The sequence below is a fragment of the Anomaloglossus baeobatrachus genome, chromosome 4 (genome assembly GCF_048569485.1).
Source record: "Anomaloglossus baeobatrachus isolate aAnoBae1 chromosome 4, aAnoBae1.hap1, whole genome shotgun sequence".
NCBI classification, from domain to species: Eukaryota; Metazoa; Chordata; class Amphibia; order Anura; family Aromobatidae; genus Anomaloglossus; species Anomaloglossus baeobatrachus.
Window position 1 is genome coordinate 8,554,804 of NC_134356.1, and position 19,674 is coordinate 8,574,477.

General features: G+C 51.3%; 1 protein-coding gene across 1 annotated transcript in view; it reads right to left on the bottom strand.

The window, feature by feature from the left end:
- LOC142301806 (uncharacterized) overlaps positions 1–19,674 on the bottom strand; it is a 93,058-nt gene that overhangs the window by 42,932 nt on the left and 30,452 nt on the right. The gene's annotated exons all lie outside the window — the stretch shown is intronic.

A 19,674-nucleotide genomic window follows, 5' to 3' on the forward strand; every position in this document is an offset into this window, starting at 1 on the left:
AGGGCTCGCTGTATACAGACACTCGGGGTCAGTGATGGGATGGAAGGGCTCGCTGTGTACAGACACTCGGGGTCAGTGACTGGATGGAAGGGCTCGCTGTGTACAGACACTCTGGGTCAGTAATGGGATGGAAGGGCTCGCTGTGTACAGACACTCAGGGTCAGTGACGGGATGGAAGGCCTCGCTGTGTACAGACACTCGGGGTCAGTGATGGGATGGAAGGGCTCACTGTGTAGAGACACTCGGGGTCAGTGATGGAAGACCTCGCTGTGTACAGACACTCGGGGTCAGTGACTGGATGGAAGGGCTCGCTGTGTACAGACACTCGGGGTCAGTGATGGGATGGAAGGGCTCGCTGTGTAGAGGCACTCGGGGTCAGTGATGGGATGGAAGGCCTCGCTGTGTACAGACACTCTGGGTCAGTGATGGGATGGAAGGCCTCGCTGTGTACAGACACTCGGGGTCAGTGACAGGATGGAAGGCCTCGCTGTGTACAGACACTCGGGGTCAGTGACTGGATGGAAGGGCTCGCTGTGTACAGACACTCGGGGTCAGTGATGGGATGGAAGGGCTCGCTGTGTACAGACACTCGGGGTCAGTGACAGGATGGAAGGCCTCGCTGTGTACAGACACTCGGGGTCAGTGATGGGATGGAAGGCCTCGCTGTGTACAGACACTCGGGGTCAGTGACTGGATGGAAGGGCTCGCTGTGTACAGACACTCGGGGTCAGTGACAGGATGGAAGGCCTCGCTGTGTACAGACACTCGGGGTCAGTGATGGGATGGAAGGCCTCGCTGTGTACAGACACTCGGGGTCAGTGATGGGATGGAAGGGCTCGCTGTGTACAGACACTCGGGGTCAGTGACTGGATGGAAGGGCTCGCTGTGTACAGACACTCTGGGTCAGTGACAGGATGGAAGGGCTCGCTGTGTACAGACACTCGGGGTCAGTGATGGGATGGAAGGCCTCGCTGTGTACAGACACTCGGGGTCAGTGACTGGATGGAAGGGCTCGCTGTGTACAGACACTCGGGGTCAGTGACAGGATGGAAGGCCTCGCTGTGTACAGACACTCGGGGTCAGTGATGGGATGGAAGGCCTCGCTGTGTACAGACACTCGGGGTCAGTGATGGGATGGAAGGGCTCGCTGTGTACAGACACTGGGTCAGTAACTGGATGGAAGGCCTCGCTGTGTACAGACACTCGGAGTCAGTTGGTTTGGGGAGATTGTTCGTGACGCCACCCACGGGACGTGGTGATGATGGCACCACCGCTGCTGGTAGCGGGATTCCCGGGAGAGATGGTAGGGTGCAGCTGAGATGTTGTCCCCTCCGTGGGTAGGGGGGTTGGTGATCCTGGGGCCCGGTGGTGTAACGGGGAGGCTGGATGGCTGGGGTGCAGGGGCAGCGCGGCGCCGGACGGCACTGGTGTACTCAGACAATCACTGACAGTCGCTGGTAAATCAAAACGGCCGGATGGACGGGTCCCGCAGCCGGCTGCAGTGTTGTTGTGCTCTCCCCGGACGGCTGATGGTGGCTGTCTTTCCCTGCACCTGTTTGAATGTTCTGACTCCTGTGGTTGCCCACCGGTAGGTAGTCCGCTCCCCGGCGTATAGGTGCCGTAGGAGACAGTTTTGCCCACAAGCGCTGGCCCTTGGATCTCTAGCCTGTAGCGGTTGCTGTATATCCTCACAGTGTGGACTGTTGCCTTCTGTCGGGACTTGGTTGTTGGGGAACCCCTGGGGTTCCTGTCACATTCCGATTTGACTATTGACGGCGGCTCGAAGTTTGGTCGGTGTCCGATGGCCCTGCCTGTGTGCTTAGATTCACCCCGCTCCCCGGTCCGGTACCGGCGGGCCGACGCTTGACCCCGGTCCTTACGGCGTTTGAGTTCCACCAACTCCTGCAGACGGCCACCACCGTCTGCCAACCTTGCTGTCAGTGCCTGGGCTCCTACCCAGACACTTGCAGTTTGTGACCTCTCACTTTCACCTCCTGAACAAATCTGCTCCTTTTCCCGCCTCCAGGCCTGTGAACTCCTTGGTGGGTGGGGCCAACCACCTGGCTCCGCCCCACCTGGTGTGGACATCAGACCCTGGAGGGAGGCAACAAGGGTTTTTGTCTGACTGTTGTAACTGCCTAGGGTGGGGGGTGTGCATGTTGGTATGTGACTACCTGGCTAGTCCAGGGCGTCACACATGCTGCTGGCATGTAACGGGGGCAGGGGGCACCTCAGGGGGTGTAGTCGCGGTCTCCCGCCTAGGGGGCGGCAGGCTGACCCCCGGCCCAGCCGTCACTGTTAGATCAGAGGTGTTGTTTGTGGGGCAGAGTGTAGGTGGCAGGGACGCTTCCATGTGGGCAATTTGCTTCTCGGTAACACTTTTTTCTCTCGGCTCACAGGCCTCTTCACCACTCCCAGTAAAGTTCCACAGACAGGCAGTTGATGAAGTAAGAAACATTTTATTGATCACAACTTCCGCTCTTCTTTACACCCTTCAGCATCAAGTCACTTCGGATTACAGGTTACGCTTCTTGCTGACGGTTTCCTCTTTCCCCGGTAACTTTCCCTTGCCTGCAGGGGACATGCGTTAACCCCCTAGTAGCTGCACACTGAACCCGGATTTACTATAGGGCAGATCTAGCACAGACTACCGGCTCCGGATAAGTTCTCACCTCTCCACTTCTTTGCGGGGGAACTACTTCACTTGTTTTCTACGGGCGTTTCCATTTACCTTCACGTCTTTGTCAGGGCACTACCCTTCGCCTGCAGGGGCCACTTGTTATCCCCCTGATAGCTGCACTGCACTGTAGTACACACTACCGGCTTTGGGACTAGTCTTGACTCTTCCACTTCTTCTGCCACTGCAGCACTTCCACACTCTGCCCCGTCACCTCAGACTTCTTTCTCCAGTCACATCTCACTGCACACTGGACTCTGCATTCAGAACCCTTCCTTCCCCACCTAGGCTGCCCTGCCCCTTCATTCCATGCCACTGTTACCAGGGGAACCACTGCTCTACACTGGCACCTAGTGGGGAAACAGTTTATGACAGGTAACATTTTACCATTAACATTTACAATTTGCCACCATACTACTGTGGCATCTTCAGGGGGGGGGGGAAACAGCTCCTTCACTACCAGGGGTCCGACTACCCCTTACATTCCTCCCCTCTTTAACCTCAGCCTCCTGGCAAGGTTCGTACTTGCAAAACAACACATGTAGGAAAACACACAGACTGGCACACAAGTTTGGTGCCCGGAGTCCCTCCAGGGAAGCTCCCGGTCTTAGTCGCACATCTGCCCGGAGGCCCTCCTCAGGCGCTCCCGGTCTTAGCTGACCTTCTGCCCGGAGGCTATTTCCAAGCGCTCCCGGTCTTTGGGTGGGCAGAAAACAACAAGACAACAAGATTCCTTCTTAACAGTCACGGAAGGAGTCCACGCACAGTTCTGCATTAGGCTCCTCCCGGGTTCAGTACTTTTAACGTTACTGTAACTGGAAACATTCACCGGCTTTCAACAGTACCAGTTTTCAATGGCAAACAAATCACTCTCTTCCGGACGATTACCTCCTCACTGCGGGTGGTATGCACGCAGCCATTCGGCCCGCTGGGCCCTCACATGGTCGGAGAGGGACTGTCCAGGTAAGCGGGGTAGCCTACGAAACGGCTCATAACCCGGTGGCTCCGGTACTTCCTTCTCCGGTTCAGGCCCTTCAGTCTCCTGCGGGAGTGAGGGGGTAGCTGGACCGCAGTGGGCTGCCAACAACAACTACCGGGTGCGACACCATACTCTGATGTATCACCAGTAATGACGATGCTTCTCTTGGCTTGTCTCCAGCCGTAGGTTCGGCGGCCGCTTTTGGCGCAACCGTCGGGGTACTCTTCAGCCCACAGGCTTCAGCGAGCGCTTGCTTATGCTGAGCGCGCCACGCTCTGTTCTCCATTCTGTGTAGCACAGGTAACTGAAACTGTTGCTTCTGCTGCTGGGATTGCAATGGCGCCGGGGAAGGTGGAGGCGGTTCTTCTTTTCCCGCTTTAGCACACACTCCGCCCCCGGCTTCACCTACCAGGTCTGCATAGCGTTGGCGACGCCTTTTCTTTCTTGCAGCGCCGCCCACGTCTCTAGACCTCTGCAGCTTCTTGGGGCAAGTACCTCCCCTCTTTGGGCGGCGCACTCCGGGCTTCTTCCTCCCAGGCCAGCCCAGTGCTTTTCGTTTGGCACCAACTTTTCGCGCCTCCACTGAGTCCATGAGGACGGCCGCCATCTTGCCACCTTGTGGCCCGTTCAGCACGTCAGGCACCACTTGATCTTCCTCACAGTCTCTGGTCAGGGTTTCTTGCATGCAGGCTTGATCCTGCCGACTACGCCAGTTTGTAACGGGGGCAGGGGGCGCCTCAGGGGGTGTAGTCGCGGTCTCCCGCCCAGGGGGCAGCAGGCTGACCCCCGGCCCAGCCGTCACTGTTAAAACAGAGGTGTTGTTTGTGGGGCAGAGTGTGGGTGGCAGGGACGCTTCCATGTGGGCAATTTGCTTCTCGGTAACACCTTTTTCTCTCGGCTCACAGGCCTCTTCACCACTCCCAGTAAAAAGCCACAGACAGGCAGTTGGTGAAGAAACATTTTATTGAACACAACTTCCGCTCTTCTTTACACCCTTCAGCATCAAGTCACTTCGGATTACAGGTTACGCTTCTTGCTGACGGTTTCCTCTTTCCCCGGTAACTTTCCCTTGCCTGCAGGGGACATGCGTTAACCCCCTAGTAGCTGCACACTGAACCCGGATTTACTATAGGGCAGAACTAGCACAGACTACCGGCTCCGGATAAGTTCTCACCTCTCCACTTCTTTGCGGGGGAACTACTTCACTTGTTTTCTACGGGCGTTTCCATTTACCTTCACGTCTTTGTCAGGGCACTACCCTTCGCCTGCAGGGGCCACTTGTTATCCCCCTGATAGCTGCACTGCACTGTAGTACACACTACCGGCTTTGGGACTAGTCTTGACTCTTCCACTTCTTCTGCCACTGCAGCACTTCCACACTCTGCCCCGTCACCTCAGACTTCTTTCTCCAGTCACATCTCACTGCACACTGGACTCTGCATTCAGAACCCTTCCTTCCCCACCTAGGCTGCCCTGCCCCTTCATTCCCTGCCACTGTTACCAGGGGAACCACTGCTCTACACTGGTACCTAGTGGGGAAACAGTTTATGACAGGTAACATTTTACCATTAACATTTACAATTTGCCACCATACTACTGTGGCGTCTTCAGGGGGGGGGGGGAAACATCTCCTTCACTACCAGGGGTCCGACTACCCCTTACAGGCAAACGGTCCAAAAAGGGGAGAAAAGGCAATAGCGACTTCCCTGGATGAACCCCATGGTACTTCAAGTCAGGGGTTATCCGAACAAAGAAGTGCTGGGAAGGCGAGTTAACGGTTACCCTTAGACCAGCCTAAAGGATACCTGGTTCCACCTGGTTTGTCTCAGCATTGCCTGGGTCACCTCACGATAACAAAAGTGAGTAAACAAGTTGAAAGACATTTTGGACTGAGCCTGAGTTATTCTGAGACCTGTTATACACACCCGAGCCCCTGGGGCCAGCCTCACTCACGGGAGGCCACACCATCCGACTGCAGACCCCATCAGCCCCAGACGCTCGTTAAATCTGCAGTGGCGGTCACCCATATCCCTGACCGCAAACCGTGAGTGGCGTCACAACTCCTACACATACAAAACCAACATACCTGTCGCCAGAAATACCCTAAGTGGAGACCCTGTGGTGTCCCTGAAGGTGGAGTGATGCTCCTGGGGTGACTACTGCAGGTGGGCTACACAAAAGCCATGCCTTCAAGTGAGACCGCCATTAGTCTTCTCAGGACATGCTTGCCTGCTCAGACAGTCAAGAGCTGGACTTATGGATTGGTCTCAGACTCCTCCTTCAGGAACATTTGATGCCAACGACTTCAACAAGCATCAATGGAGTCCGGCACAAAGTCTTGCAAATACATTCTGGGACTGCTTGCACAAGCAACAGTTGTCTACACCGCAGCCACAGACAAAGCGGCAATCGACTAGGCCCAATCTGAACATAGGCAACTGAGATCTACAGAAATCACTGGTCACGGTTTAATCTCCTCAACCTTCCCTAGCAAAGATGTAAATGGGCATAAAGTTAGGATGAGCAGAGGGGACGAACCCAAGACCATACCGCAGACCAATAGCCAAACTAATTCTTCTACCCTCGGAGGACCAGCATGGTGCCATCCATTGATCTCAATGGAGAACAAACCACCATCACCACAACTACCTTCAAATAGAAATGTGGTATGGTTCTCCTGATATAGCCATATCTCTTACCTCATGTGCAGGGCATTGCAGCTTAGATATCCATGGTTACGGCCACGAGAAACTAAACATTACTGTGAATGAACATAGCCATGAATACCTAAGCTGCTATATCAGGAGAACTATACTACATTTATAATTGGAGGCATTTGCTATTCTACAAGTAATACATATCGGAACAGGATCCTGGAGATGGGAATATCACCAAGTATGTTTTTATTGTTGAGTGTTTGCTCACAGTACAATGGCTCCATCTAGTGGCTGAATTTAGCAGCATTCGTTTGTCCCTCCACGCTTTCCTTTCCTCTCCCTGTAGTGGTGCATTGTGGGAAGAGAGAGACCAATTTCCTCATGAACTAAGGTTCAGAGATCACCCGCCATTTTATCTCCTTCATGAGAGCGTCGCTGTTTCACCGAATAGATTTAGTTAAAGCGAGAAGAGATAGCAGCTGGTGCAGATGAGATTCTATGACAACAGGAGGAGGGCGGCGCGCCAGAGGCAGAGGGCGGCGCGCCAGAGGCAGAGGGCGGCGCGCCAGAGGCAGAGGGCGGCGCGCCAGAGGCAGAGGGCGGCGCGCCAGAGGCAGAGGGCGGCGCGCCAGAGGCAGAGGGCGGCGCGCCAGAGGCAGAGGGCGGCGCGCCAGAGGCAGAGGGCGGCGCGCCAGAGGCAGAGGGCGGCGCGCCAGAGGCAGAGGGCGGCGCGCCAGAGGCAGAGGGCGGCGCGCCAGAGGCAGAGGGCGGCGCGCCAGAGGCAGAGGGCGGCGCGCCAGAGGCAGAGGGCGGCGCGCCAGAGGCAGAGGGCGGCGCGCCAGGGGCAGAGAGAGGCGCGCCAGAGGCAGAGAGAGGCGCGCCAGAGGCAGAGAGAGGCGCGCCAGAGGCAGAGAGAGGCGCGCCAGAGGCAGAGAGAGGCGCGCCAGAGGCAGAGAGAGGCGCGCCAGAGGCAGAGAGAGGCGCGCCAGAGGCAGAGAGAGGCGCGCCAGAGGCAGAGAGAGGCGCGCCAGAGGCAGAGAGAGGCGCGCCAGAGGCAGAGAGAGGCGCGCCAGAGGCAGAGAGAGGCGCGCCAGAGGCAGAGAGAGGCGCGCCAGAGGCAGAGGGCGGCGCCCCAGAGGCAGAGGGCGGCGCCCCAGAGGCAGAGGGCGGCGCCCCAGAGGCAGAGGGCGGCGCGCCAGAGGCAGAGGGCGGCGCGCCAGAGGCAGAGGGCGGCGCGCCAGAGGCAGAGGGCGGCGCGCCAGAGGCAGAGAGAGGCGCGCCAGAGGCAGAGAGAGGCGCGCCAGAGGCAGAGAGAGGCGCGCCAGAGGCAGAGAGAGGCGCGCCAGAGGCAGAGAGAGGCGCGCCAGAGGCAGAGAGAGGCGCGCCAGAGGCAGAGAGAGGCGCGCCAGAGGCAGAGAGAGGCGCGCCAGAGGCAGAGAGAGGCGCGCCAGAGGCAGAGAGAGGCGCGCCAGAGGCAGAGAGAGGCGCGCCAGAGGCAGAGAGAGGCGCGCCAGAGGCAGAGAGAGGCGCGCCAGAGGCAGAGAGAGGCGCGCCAGAGGCAGAGAGAGGCGCGCCAGAGGCAGAGAGAGGCGCGCCAGAGGCAGAGAGAGGCGCGCCAGAGGCAGAGAGAGGCGCGCCAGAGGCAGAGAGAGGCGCGCCAGAGGCAGAGAGAGGCGCGCCAGCGGCAGAACTCCAACCCTCAGTAACAACTACCATCTCCTATCAGTAATAGGAAAGTCTTCACTGAATACAGATTTTACCTCAATAGTAATGGGCTCCACACAGTCCTCCATACAGAATAATGTCCCCACATAGCCCTCCATACAGAATAATGGACCCCACATAGCCCTCCATACAGAATAATGGACCCCACATAGCCCTCCATACAGAATAATGGCCCCACATAACCCTCCATACAGAATAATGTGCTCCACATAGTCCTCCATACAGAATAATGTCCCCACATAGCCCTCCATACAGTATGTGCCCCACATAGCCCTCCATACAGAATAATGTGCCCCACATAGCCCTCCATACAGAATAATGGGCCCCACATAGCCCTCCATACAGAATAATGTCCCCACATAGCCCTCCATACAGAATAATGTGCCCCACATAGCCCTTCATACAGAATAATGTGCCCCACATAGCCCTTCATACAGAATAATGTGCTCCACATAGTCCTCCATACAGAATAATGGCCCTCACATAGCCCTCCATACAGAATAATGTCCCCACATAGCTCTCCATACAGAATAATGGGCTCCACATAGTCCTCCATACAGAATAATGTGCTCCACATAGTCCTCCATACAGAATAATGGCCCTCACATAGCCCTCCATACAGAATAATGTCCCCACATAGCCCTCCATACAGAATAATGTGCTCCACATAGCCCTCCATACAGAATAATGTGCCCCACATAGTCCTCCATACAGAATAATGTGCCCCACATAGCCCTTCATACAGAATAATGTGCCCCACATAGCCCTTCATACAGAATAATGTGCTCCACATAGCCCTCCATACAGAATAATGGCCCTCACATAGCCCTCCATACAGAATAATGTCCCCACATAGCCCTCCATACAGAATAATGTGCCCCACATAGCCCTCCATACAGAATAATGTGCTCCACATAGTCCTCCATACAGAATAATGGCCCTCACATAGCCCTCCATACAGAATAATGTCCCCACATAGCCCTCCATACAGAATAATGGGCTCCACATAGTCCTCCATACAGAATAATGTGCCCCACATAGCTCTCCATACAGAATAATGGACCCCACATAGCACTCCATACAGAATAATGGCCCCACATAGTCCTCCATACAGAATAATGTGCCCCACATAGCCCTCCATACAGAATAATGTGCCCCACATAGCCCTCCATACAGAATAATGGGCCCCACATAGCCCTCCATACAGAATAATGTGCCCCACATAGCCCTCCATACAGAATAATGGGCCCCACATAGCCCTCCATACAGAATAATGTGCCCCACATAGCCCTCCATACAGAATAATGGGCTCCACATAACCCTCCATACAGAATAATGTGCACCACATAGCCCTCCATACAGAATAATGTGCTCCACATAGCCCTCCATACAGAATAATGGCCCCACATAGCCCTCCATACAGAATAATGTGCACCACATAGCCCTCCATACAGAATAATGTGCTCCACATAGCCCTCCATACAGAATAATGGGCTCCACATAGCCCTCCATACAGAATAATGTGCTCCACATAGCCCTCCATACAGAATATTGGGCCCCACATAGCCCTCCATACAGAATAATGGGCTCCACATAGTCCTCCATACAGAATAATGTGCTCCACATAGCCCTCCATACAGAATATTGGGCCCCACATAGCCCTCCATACAGAATAATGTGCACCACATAGCCCTCCATACAGAATAATGTGCTCCACATAGCCCTCCATACAGAATAATGGCCCCACATAGCCCTCCATACAGAATAATGTGCTCCACATAGCCCTCCATACAGAATATTGGGCCCCACATAGCCCTCCATACAGAATAATGTGCTCCACATAGCCCTCCATACAGAATAATGTGCTCCACATAGCCCTCCATACAGAATAATGGGCTCCACATAGCCCTCCATACAGAATAATGTGCTCCACATAGCCCTCCATACAGAATAATGGGCTCCACATAGTCCTCCATACAGAATAATGTGCTCCACATAGCCCTCCATACAGAATAATGGGCCCCACATAGCCCTCCATACAGAATAATGTGCACCACATAGCCCTCCATACAGAATAATGTGCTCCACATAGCCCTCCATACAGAATAATGTGCACCACATAGCCCTCCATACAGAATAATGTGCCCCACATAGCCCTCCATACAGAATAATGGGCTCCACATAGTCCTCCATACAGAATAATGTGCTCCACATAGCCCTCCATACAGAATAATGGGCCCCACATAGCCCTCCATACAGAATAATGTGCACCACATAGCCCTCCATACAGAATAATGTGCTCCACATAGCCCTCCATACAGAATAATGTGCACCACATAGCCCTCCATACAGAATAATGTGCCCCACATAGCCCTCCATACAGAATAATGTGCTCCACATAGTCCTCCATACAGAATAATGTGCTCCACATAGCCCTCCATACAGAATAATGTGCTCCACATAGCCCTCCATACAGAATAATGTGCACCACATAGCCCTCCATACAGAATAATGTGCTCCACATAGCCCTCCATACAGAATAATGTGCCCCACATAGCCCTCCATACAGAATAATGGTCTCCACATAGCCCTCCATACAGAATAATGTGCTCCACATAGCCCTCCATACAGAATAATGTGCACCACATAGCCCTCCATACAGAATAATGTGCTCCACATAGCCCTCCATACAGAATAATGTGCTCCACATAGCCCTCCATACAGAATAATGTGCTCCACATAGCCCTCCATACAGAATAATGTGCACCACATAGCCCTCCATACAGAATAATGTGCTCCACATAGCCCTCCATACAGAATAATGTGCCCCACATAGCCCTCCATACAGAATAATGTGCCCCACATAGCCCTCCATACAGAATAATGTGCTCCACATAGCCCTCCATACAGAATAATGTGCCCCACATAGCCCTCCATACAGAATAATGTGCCCCACATAGCCCTCCATACAGAATAATGTGCACCACATAGCCCTCCATACAGAATAATGTGCTCCACATAGCCCTCCATACAGAATAATGTGCTCCACATAGCCCTCCATACAGAATAATGTGCTCCACATAGCCCTCCATACAGAATAATGTGCACCACATAGCCCTCCATACAGAATAATGTGCTCCACATAGCCCTCCATACAGAATAATGTGCCCCACATAGCCCTCCATACAGAATAATGTGCCCCACATAGCCCTCCATACAGAATAATGTGCTCCACATAGCCCTCCATACAGAATAATGGGCCCCACATAGCCCTCCATACAGAATAATGTGCTCCACATAGCCCTCCATACAGAATAATGTGCCCCACATAGCCCTCCATACAGAATAATGTGCTCCACATAGTCCTCCATACAGAATAATGTGCTCCACATAGCCCTCCATACAGAATAATGTGCACCACATAGCCCTCCATACAGAATAATGTGCTCCACATAGCCCTCCATACAGAATAATGTGCCCCACATAGCCCTCCATACAGAATAATGTGCTCCACATAGTCCTCCATACAGAATAATGTGCTCCACATAGCCCTCCATACAGAATAATGTGCACCACATAGCCCTCCATACAGAATAATGTGCCCCACATAGCCCTCCATACAGAATAATGTGCTCCACATAGTCCTCCATACAGAATAATGTGCTCCACATAGCCCTCCATACAGAATAATGGCCCCACATAGCCCTCCATACAGAATAATGTGCCCCACATAGCCCTCCATACAGAATAATGGGCTCCACATAGTCCTCCATACAGAATAATGTGCTCCACATAGCCCTCCATACAGAATAATGGGCCCCACATAGCCCTCCATACAGAATAATGTGCTCCACATAGTCCTCCATACAGAATAATGGGCCCCACATAGCCCTCCATACAGAATAATGGGCCCCACATAGTCCTCCATACAGAATAATGTGCTCCACATAGTCCTCCATACAGAATAATGTGCTCCACATAGCCCTCCATACAGAATAATGTGCCCCACATAGCCCTCCATACAGAATAATGTGCTCCACATAGCCCTCCATACAGAATAATGTGCTCCACATAGCCCTCCATACAGAATAATGTGCTCCACATAGCCCTCCATACAGAATAATGTGCTCCACATAGCCCTCCATACAGAATAATGGGCTCCACATAACCCTCCATACAGAATAATGGGCTCCACATAACCCTCCATACAGAATAATGACCCCACATAGACCTCCATACAGAATAATGGGCCCCACATGGCCCTCCATACAGAATAATGGGCCCCACATAGCCCTCCATACAGAATAATGTGCCCCACATAGCCCTCCATACAGAATAATGTGCTCCACATAGCCCTCCATACAGAATAATGGGCTCCACATAGCCCTCCATACAGAATAATGGGCTCCACATAGCCCTCCATACAGAATAATGTGCCCCACATAGCCCTCCATACAGAATAATGGGCTCCACATAGCCCTCCATACAGAATAATGGCCCCACATAGCCCTCCATACAGAATAATGGCCCCACATAGCCCTCCATACAGAATAATGTGCTCCACATAGCCCTCCATACAGAATAATGTGCCCCACATAGCCCTCCATACAGAATAATGTGCTCCACATAGCCCTCCATACAGAATAATGGGCTCCACATAGCCCTCCATACAGAATAATGGCCCCACATAGCCCTCCATACAGAATAATGTGCTCCACATAGCCCTCCATACAGAATAATGTGCTCCACATAGCCCTCCATACAGAATAATGTGCTCCACATAGCCCTCCATACAGAATAATGTGCCCCACATAGCCCTCCATACAGAATAATGTGCTCCACATAGCCCTCCATACAGAATAATGTGCCCCACATAGCCCTCCATACAGAATAATGTGCTCCACATAGCCCTCCATACAGAATAATGTGCCCCACATAGCCCTCCATACAGAATAATGGGCTCCACATAGCCCTCCATACAGAATAATGGCCCCACATAGCCCTCCATACAGAATAATGGCCCCACATAGCCCTCCATACAGAATAATGTGCTCCACATAGCCCTCCATACAGAATAATGTGCCCCACATAGCCCTCCATACAGAATAATGTGCTCCACATAGCCCTCCATACAGAATAATGGGCTCCACATAGCCCTCCATACAGAATAATGGCCCCACATAGCCCTCCATACAGAATAATGTGCTCCACATAGCCCTCCATACAGAATAATGTGCTCCACATAGTCCTCCATACAGAATAATGGGCCCCACATAGCCCTCCATACAGAATAATGTGCTCCACATAGCCCTCCATACAGAATAATGTGCCCCACATAGCCCTCCATACAGAATAATGTCCCCACATAGCCCTCCATACAGAATAATGTGCCCCACATAATCCTCCATACAGAATAATGTGCCCCACATAGCCCTCCATACAGAATAATGTCCCCACATAGCCCTCCATACAGAATAATGGGCCCCACATAGCCCTCCATACAGAATAATGGCCCCACATAGCCCTCCATACAGAATAATGGGCACCACATAGCCCTCCATACAGAATAATGTGCTCCACATAGCCCTCCATACAGAATAATGTGCTCCACATAGCCCTCCATACAGAATAATGGGCTCCACATAGCCCTCCATACAGAATATTGGGCCCCACATAGCCCTCCATACAGAATAATGTGCTCCACATAGCCCTCCATACAGAATAATGTCCCCACATAGCCCTCCATACAGAATAATGTCCCCACATAGCCCTCCATACAGAATAATGGGCTCCACATAGCCCTCCATACAGAATAATGTGCTCCACATAGCCCTCCATACAGAATAATGTGCTCCACATAGCCCTCCATACAGAAAATTGGGCCCCACATAGCCCTCCATACAGAATAATGGCCCCACATAGCCCTCCATACAGAATAATGTGCTCCACATAGCCCTCCATACAGAATAATGGGCTCCACATAGCCCTCCATACAGAATAATGTGCTCCACATAGCCCTCCATACAGAATAATAAGCCCCACATAGCCCTCCATACAGAATAATGGGCCCACATAGCCCTCCATACAGAATAATGTCCCCACATAGTCCTCCATACAGAATAATGTGCTCCACATAGCCCTCCATACAGAATAATGGCCCCACATAGCCCTCCATACAGAATAATGTGCCCACATAGCCCTCCATACAGAATAATGTGCTCCACATAGTCCTCCATACAGGATAATGTCCCCACATAGCCCTCCATACAGAATAATGTCCCCACATAGCTCTCCATACAGAATAATGTGCCCCACATAGCCCTCCATACAGAATAATGGGCTCCACATAGCCCTCCATACAGAATAATGTGCTCCACATAGCCCTCCATACAGAATAATCTGCTCCACATAGCCCTCCATACAGAATAATGGGCCCCACATAGCCCTCCATACAGAATAATGTCCCCACATAGCCCTCCATACAGAATAATGTGCTCCACATAGCCCTCCATACAGAATAATGTGCTCCACATAGCCCTCCATACAGAATAATGTGCTCCACATAGCCCTCCATACAGAATAATGTGCACCACATAGCCCTCCATACAGAATAATGTGCCCCACATAGCCCTCCATACAGAATAATGGGCTCCACATAGTCCTCCATACAGAATAATGTGCTCCACATAGCCCTCCATACAGAATAATGGGCCCCACATAGCCCTCCATACAGAATAATGTGCACCACATAGCCCTCCATACAGAATAATGTGCTCCACATAGCCCTCCATACAGAATAATGTGCCCCACATAGCCCTCCATACAGAATAATGTGCCCCACATAGCCCTCCATACAGAATAATGTGCTCCACATAGCCCTCCATACAGAATAATGTGCCCCACATAGCCCTCCATACAGAATAATGTGCCCCACATAGCCCTCCATACAGAATAATGTGCACCACATAGCCCTCCATACAGAATAATGTGCTCCACATAGCCCTCCATACAGAATAATGTGCTCCACATAGCCCTCCATACAGAATAATGTGCTCCACATAGCCCTCCATACAGAATAATGTGCACCACATAGCCCTCCATACAGAATAATGTGCTCCACATAGCCCTCCATACAGAATAATGTGCCCCACATAGCCCTCCATACAGAATAATGTGCCCCACATAGCCCTCCATACAGAATAATGTGCTCCACATAGCCCTCCATACAGAATAATGGGCCCCACATAGCCCTCCATACAGAATAATGTGCTCCACATAGCCCTCCATACAGAATAATGTGCCCCACATAGCCCTCCATACAGAATAATGTGCTCCACATAGTCCTCCATACAGAATAATGTGCTCCACATAGCCCTCCATACAGAATAATGTGCACCACATAGCCCTCCATACAGAATAATGTGCTCCACATAGCCCTCCATACAGAATAATGTGCCCCACATAGCCCTCCATACAGAATAATGTGCTCCACATAGTCCTCCATACAGAATAATGTGCTCCACATAGCCCTCCATACAGAATAATGTGCACCACATAGCCCTCCATACAGAATAATGTGCCCCACATAGCCCTCCATACAGAATAATGTGCTCCACATAGTCCTCCATACAGAATAATGTGCTCCACATAGCCCTCCATACAGAATAATGGCCCCACATAGCCCTCCATACAGAATAATGTGCCCCACATAGCCCTCCATACAGAATAATGGGCTCCACATAGTCCTCCATACAGAATAATGTGCTCCACATAGCCCTCCATACAGAATAATGGGCCCCACATAGCCCTCCATACAGAATAATGTGCTCCACATAGTCCTCCATACAGAATAATGGGCCCCACATAGCCCTCCATACAGAATAATGGGCCCCACATAGTCCTCCATACAGAATAATGTGCTCCACATAGTCCTCCATACAGAATAATGTGCTCCACATAGCCCTCCATACAGAATAATGTGCCCCACATAGCCCTCCATACAGAATAATGTGCTCCACATAGCCCTCCATACAGAATAATGTGCTCCACATAGCCCTCCATACAGAATAATGTGCTCCACATAGCCCTCCATACAGAATAATGTGCTCCACATAGCCCTCCATACAGAATAATGGGCTCCACATAACCCTCCATACAGAATAATGGGCTCCACATAACCCTCCATACAGAATAATGACCCCACATAGACCTCCATACAGAATAATGGGCCCCACATGGCCCTCCATACAGAATAATGGGCCCCACATAGCCCTCCATACAGAATAATGTGCCCCACATAGCCCTCCATACAGAATAATGTGCTCCACATAGCCCTCCATACAGAATAATGTGCCCCACATAGCCCTCCATACAGAATAATGGGCTCCACATAGCCCTCCATACAGAATAATGGGCTCCACATAGCCCTCCATACAGAATAATGGCCCCACATAGCCCTCCATACAGAATAATGTGCTCCACATAGCCCTCCATACAGAATAATGTGCTCCACATAGCCCTCCATACAGAATAATGTGCCCCACATAGCCCTCCATACAGAATAATGTGCTCCACATAGCCCTCCATACAGAATAATGTGCCCCACATAGCCCTCCATACAGAATAATGTGCTCCACATAGCCCTCCATACAGAATAATGTGCCCCACATAGCCCTCCATACAGAATAATGGGCTCCACATAGCCCTCCATACAGAATAATGGCCCCACATAGCCCTCCATACAGAATAATGGCCCCACATAGCCCTCCATACAGAATAATGTGCTCCACATAGCCCTCCATACAGAATAATGTGCCCCACATAGCCCTCCATACAGAATAATGTGCTCCACATAGCCCTCCATACAGAATAATGGGCTCCACATAGCCCTCCATACAGAATAATGGCCCCACATAGCCCTCCATACAGAATAATGTGCTCCACATAGCCCTCCATACAGAATAATGTGCTCCACATAGTCCTCCATACAGAATAATGGGCCCCACATAGCCCTCCATACAGAATAATGTGCTCCACATAGCCCTCCATACAGAATAATGTGCCCCACATAGCCCTCCATACAGAATAATGTCCCCACATAGCCCTCCATACAGAATAATGTGCCCCACATAATCCTCCATACAGAATAATGTGCCCCACATAGCCCTCCATACAGAATAATGTCCCCACATAGCCCTCCATACAGAATAATGGGCCCCACATAGCCCTCCATACAGAATAATGGCCCCACATAGCCCTCCATACAGAATAATGGGCACCACATAGCCCTCCATACAGAATAATGTGCTCCACATAGCCCTCCATACAGAATAATGTGCTCCACATAGCCCTCCATACAGAATAATGGGCTCCACATAGCCCTCCATACAGAATATTGGGCCCCACATAGCCCTCCATACAGAATAATGTGCTCCACATAGCCCTCCATACAGAATAATGTCCCCACATAGCCCTCCATACAGAATAATGTCCCCACATAGCCCTCCATACAGAATAATGGGCTCCACATAGCCCTCCATACAGAATAATGTGCTCCACATAGCCCTCCATACAGAATAATGTGCTCCACATAGCCCTCCATACAGAAAATTGGGCCCCACATAGCCCTCCATACAGAATAATGGCCCCACATAGCCCTCCATACAGAATAATGTGCTCCACATAGCCCTCCATACAGAATAATGGGCTCCACATAGCCCTCCATACAGAATAATGTGCTCCACATAGCCCTCCATACAGAATAATAAGCCCCACATAGCCCTCCATACAGAATAATGGGCCCACATAGCCCTCCATACAGAATAATGTCCCCACATAGTCCTCCATACAGAATAATGTGCTCCACATAGCCCTCCATACAGAATAATGGCCCCACATAGCCCTCCATACAGAATAATGTGCCCACATAGCCCTCCATACAGAATAATGTGCTCCACATAGTCCTCCATACAGGATAATGTCCCCACATAGCCCTCCATACAGAATAATGTCCCCACATAGCTCTCCATACAGAATAATGTGCCCCACATAGCCCTCCATACAGAATAATGGGCTCCACATAGCCCTCCATACAGAATAATGTGCTCCACATAGCCCTCCATACAGAATAATCTGCTCCACATAGCCCTCCATACAGAATAATGGGCCCCACATAGCCCTCCATACAGAATAATGTCCCCACATAGCCCTCCATACAGAATAATGTGCTCCACATAGCCCTCCATACAGAATAATGTGCTCCACATAGCCCTCCATACAGAATAATGTGCTCCACATAGCCCTCCATACAGAATAATGGCCCCACATAGCCCTCCATACAGAATAATGTGCCCCACATAGCCCTCCATACAGAATAATGGGCCCCACATAGCCCTCCATACAGAATAATGTGCTCCACATAGCCCTCCATACAGAATAATGGGCCCCACATAGTCCTCCATACAGAATAATGGGCCCCACATAGCCCTCCATACAGAATAATGGCCCCACATAGCCCTCCATACAGAATAATGGCCCCCACATAGCCCTCCATACAGAATAATGTGCCCCACATAGCCCTCCATACAGAATAATGGGCCCCACATAGCCCTCCATACAGAATAATGTGCTCCACATAGCCCTCCATACAGAATAATGTGCTCCACATAGCCCTCCATACAGAATAATGTGCTCCACATAGCCCTCCATACAGAATAATGTGCTCCACATAGCCCTCCATACAGAATAATGGGCCCCACATAGCCCTCCATACAGAATAATGGGCCCCACATAGCCCTCCATACAGAATAATGTGCTCCACATAGCCCTCCATACAGAATAATGTGCTCCACATAGCCCTCCATACAGAATAATGGGCCCCACATAGCCCTCCATACAGAATAATGTGCTCCACATAGCCCTCCATACAGAATAATGGGCTCCACATAGCCCTCCATACAGAATAATGTCCCCACATAGTCCTCCATACAGAATAATGTGCTCCACATAGCCCTCCATACAGAATAATGGCCCCACATAGCCCTCCATACAGAATAATGTCCCCACATAGCCCTCCATACAGAATAATGTGCTCCACATAGCCCTCCATACAGAATAATGTGCCCCACATAGCCCTCCATACAGAATAATGTGCTCCACATAGCCCTCCATACAGAATAATGTCCCCACATAGCCCTCCATACAGAATAATGTGCTCCACATAGCCCTCCATACAGAATAATGGGCCCCACATAGCCCTCCATACAGAATAATGTCCCCACATAGCCCTCCATACAGAATAATGTGCTCCACATAGCCCTCCATACAGAATAATGTGCTCCACATAGCCCTCCATACAGAATAATGTGCTCCACATAGCCCTCCATACAGAATAATGTGCTCCACATAGCCCTCCATACAGAATAATGGCCCCACATAGCCCTCCATACAGAATAATGTGCCCCACATAGCCCTCCATACAGAATAATGGGCCCCACATAGCCCTCCATACAGAATAATGTGCTCCACATAGCCCTCCATACAGAATAATGGGCCCCACATAGTCCTCCATACAGAATAATGGGCCCCACATAGCCCTCCATACAGAATAATGGCCCCACATAGCCCTCCATACAGAA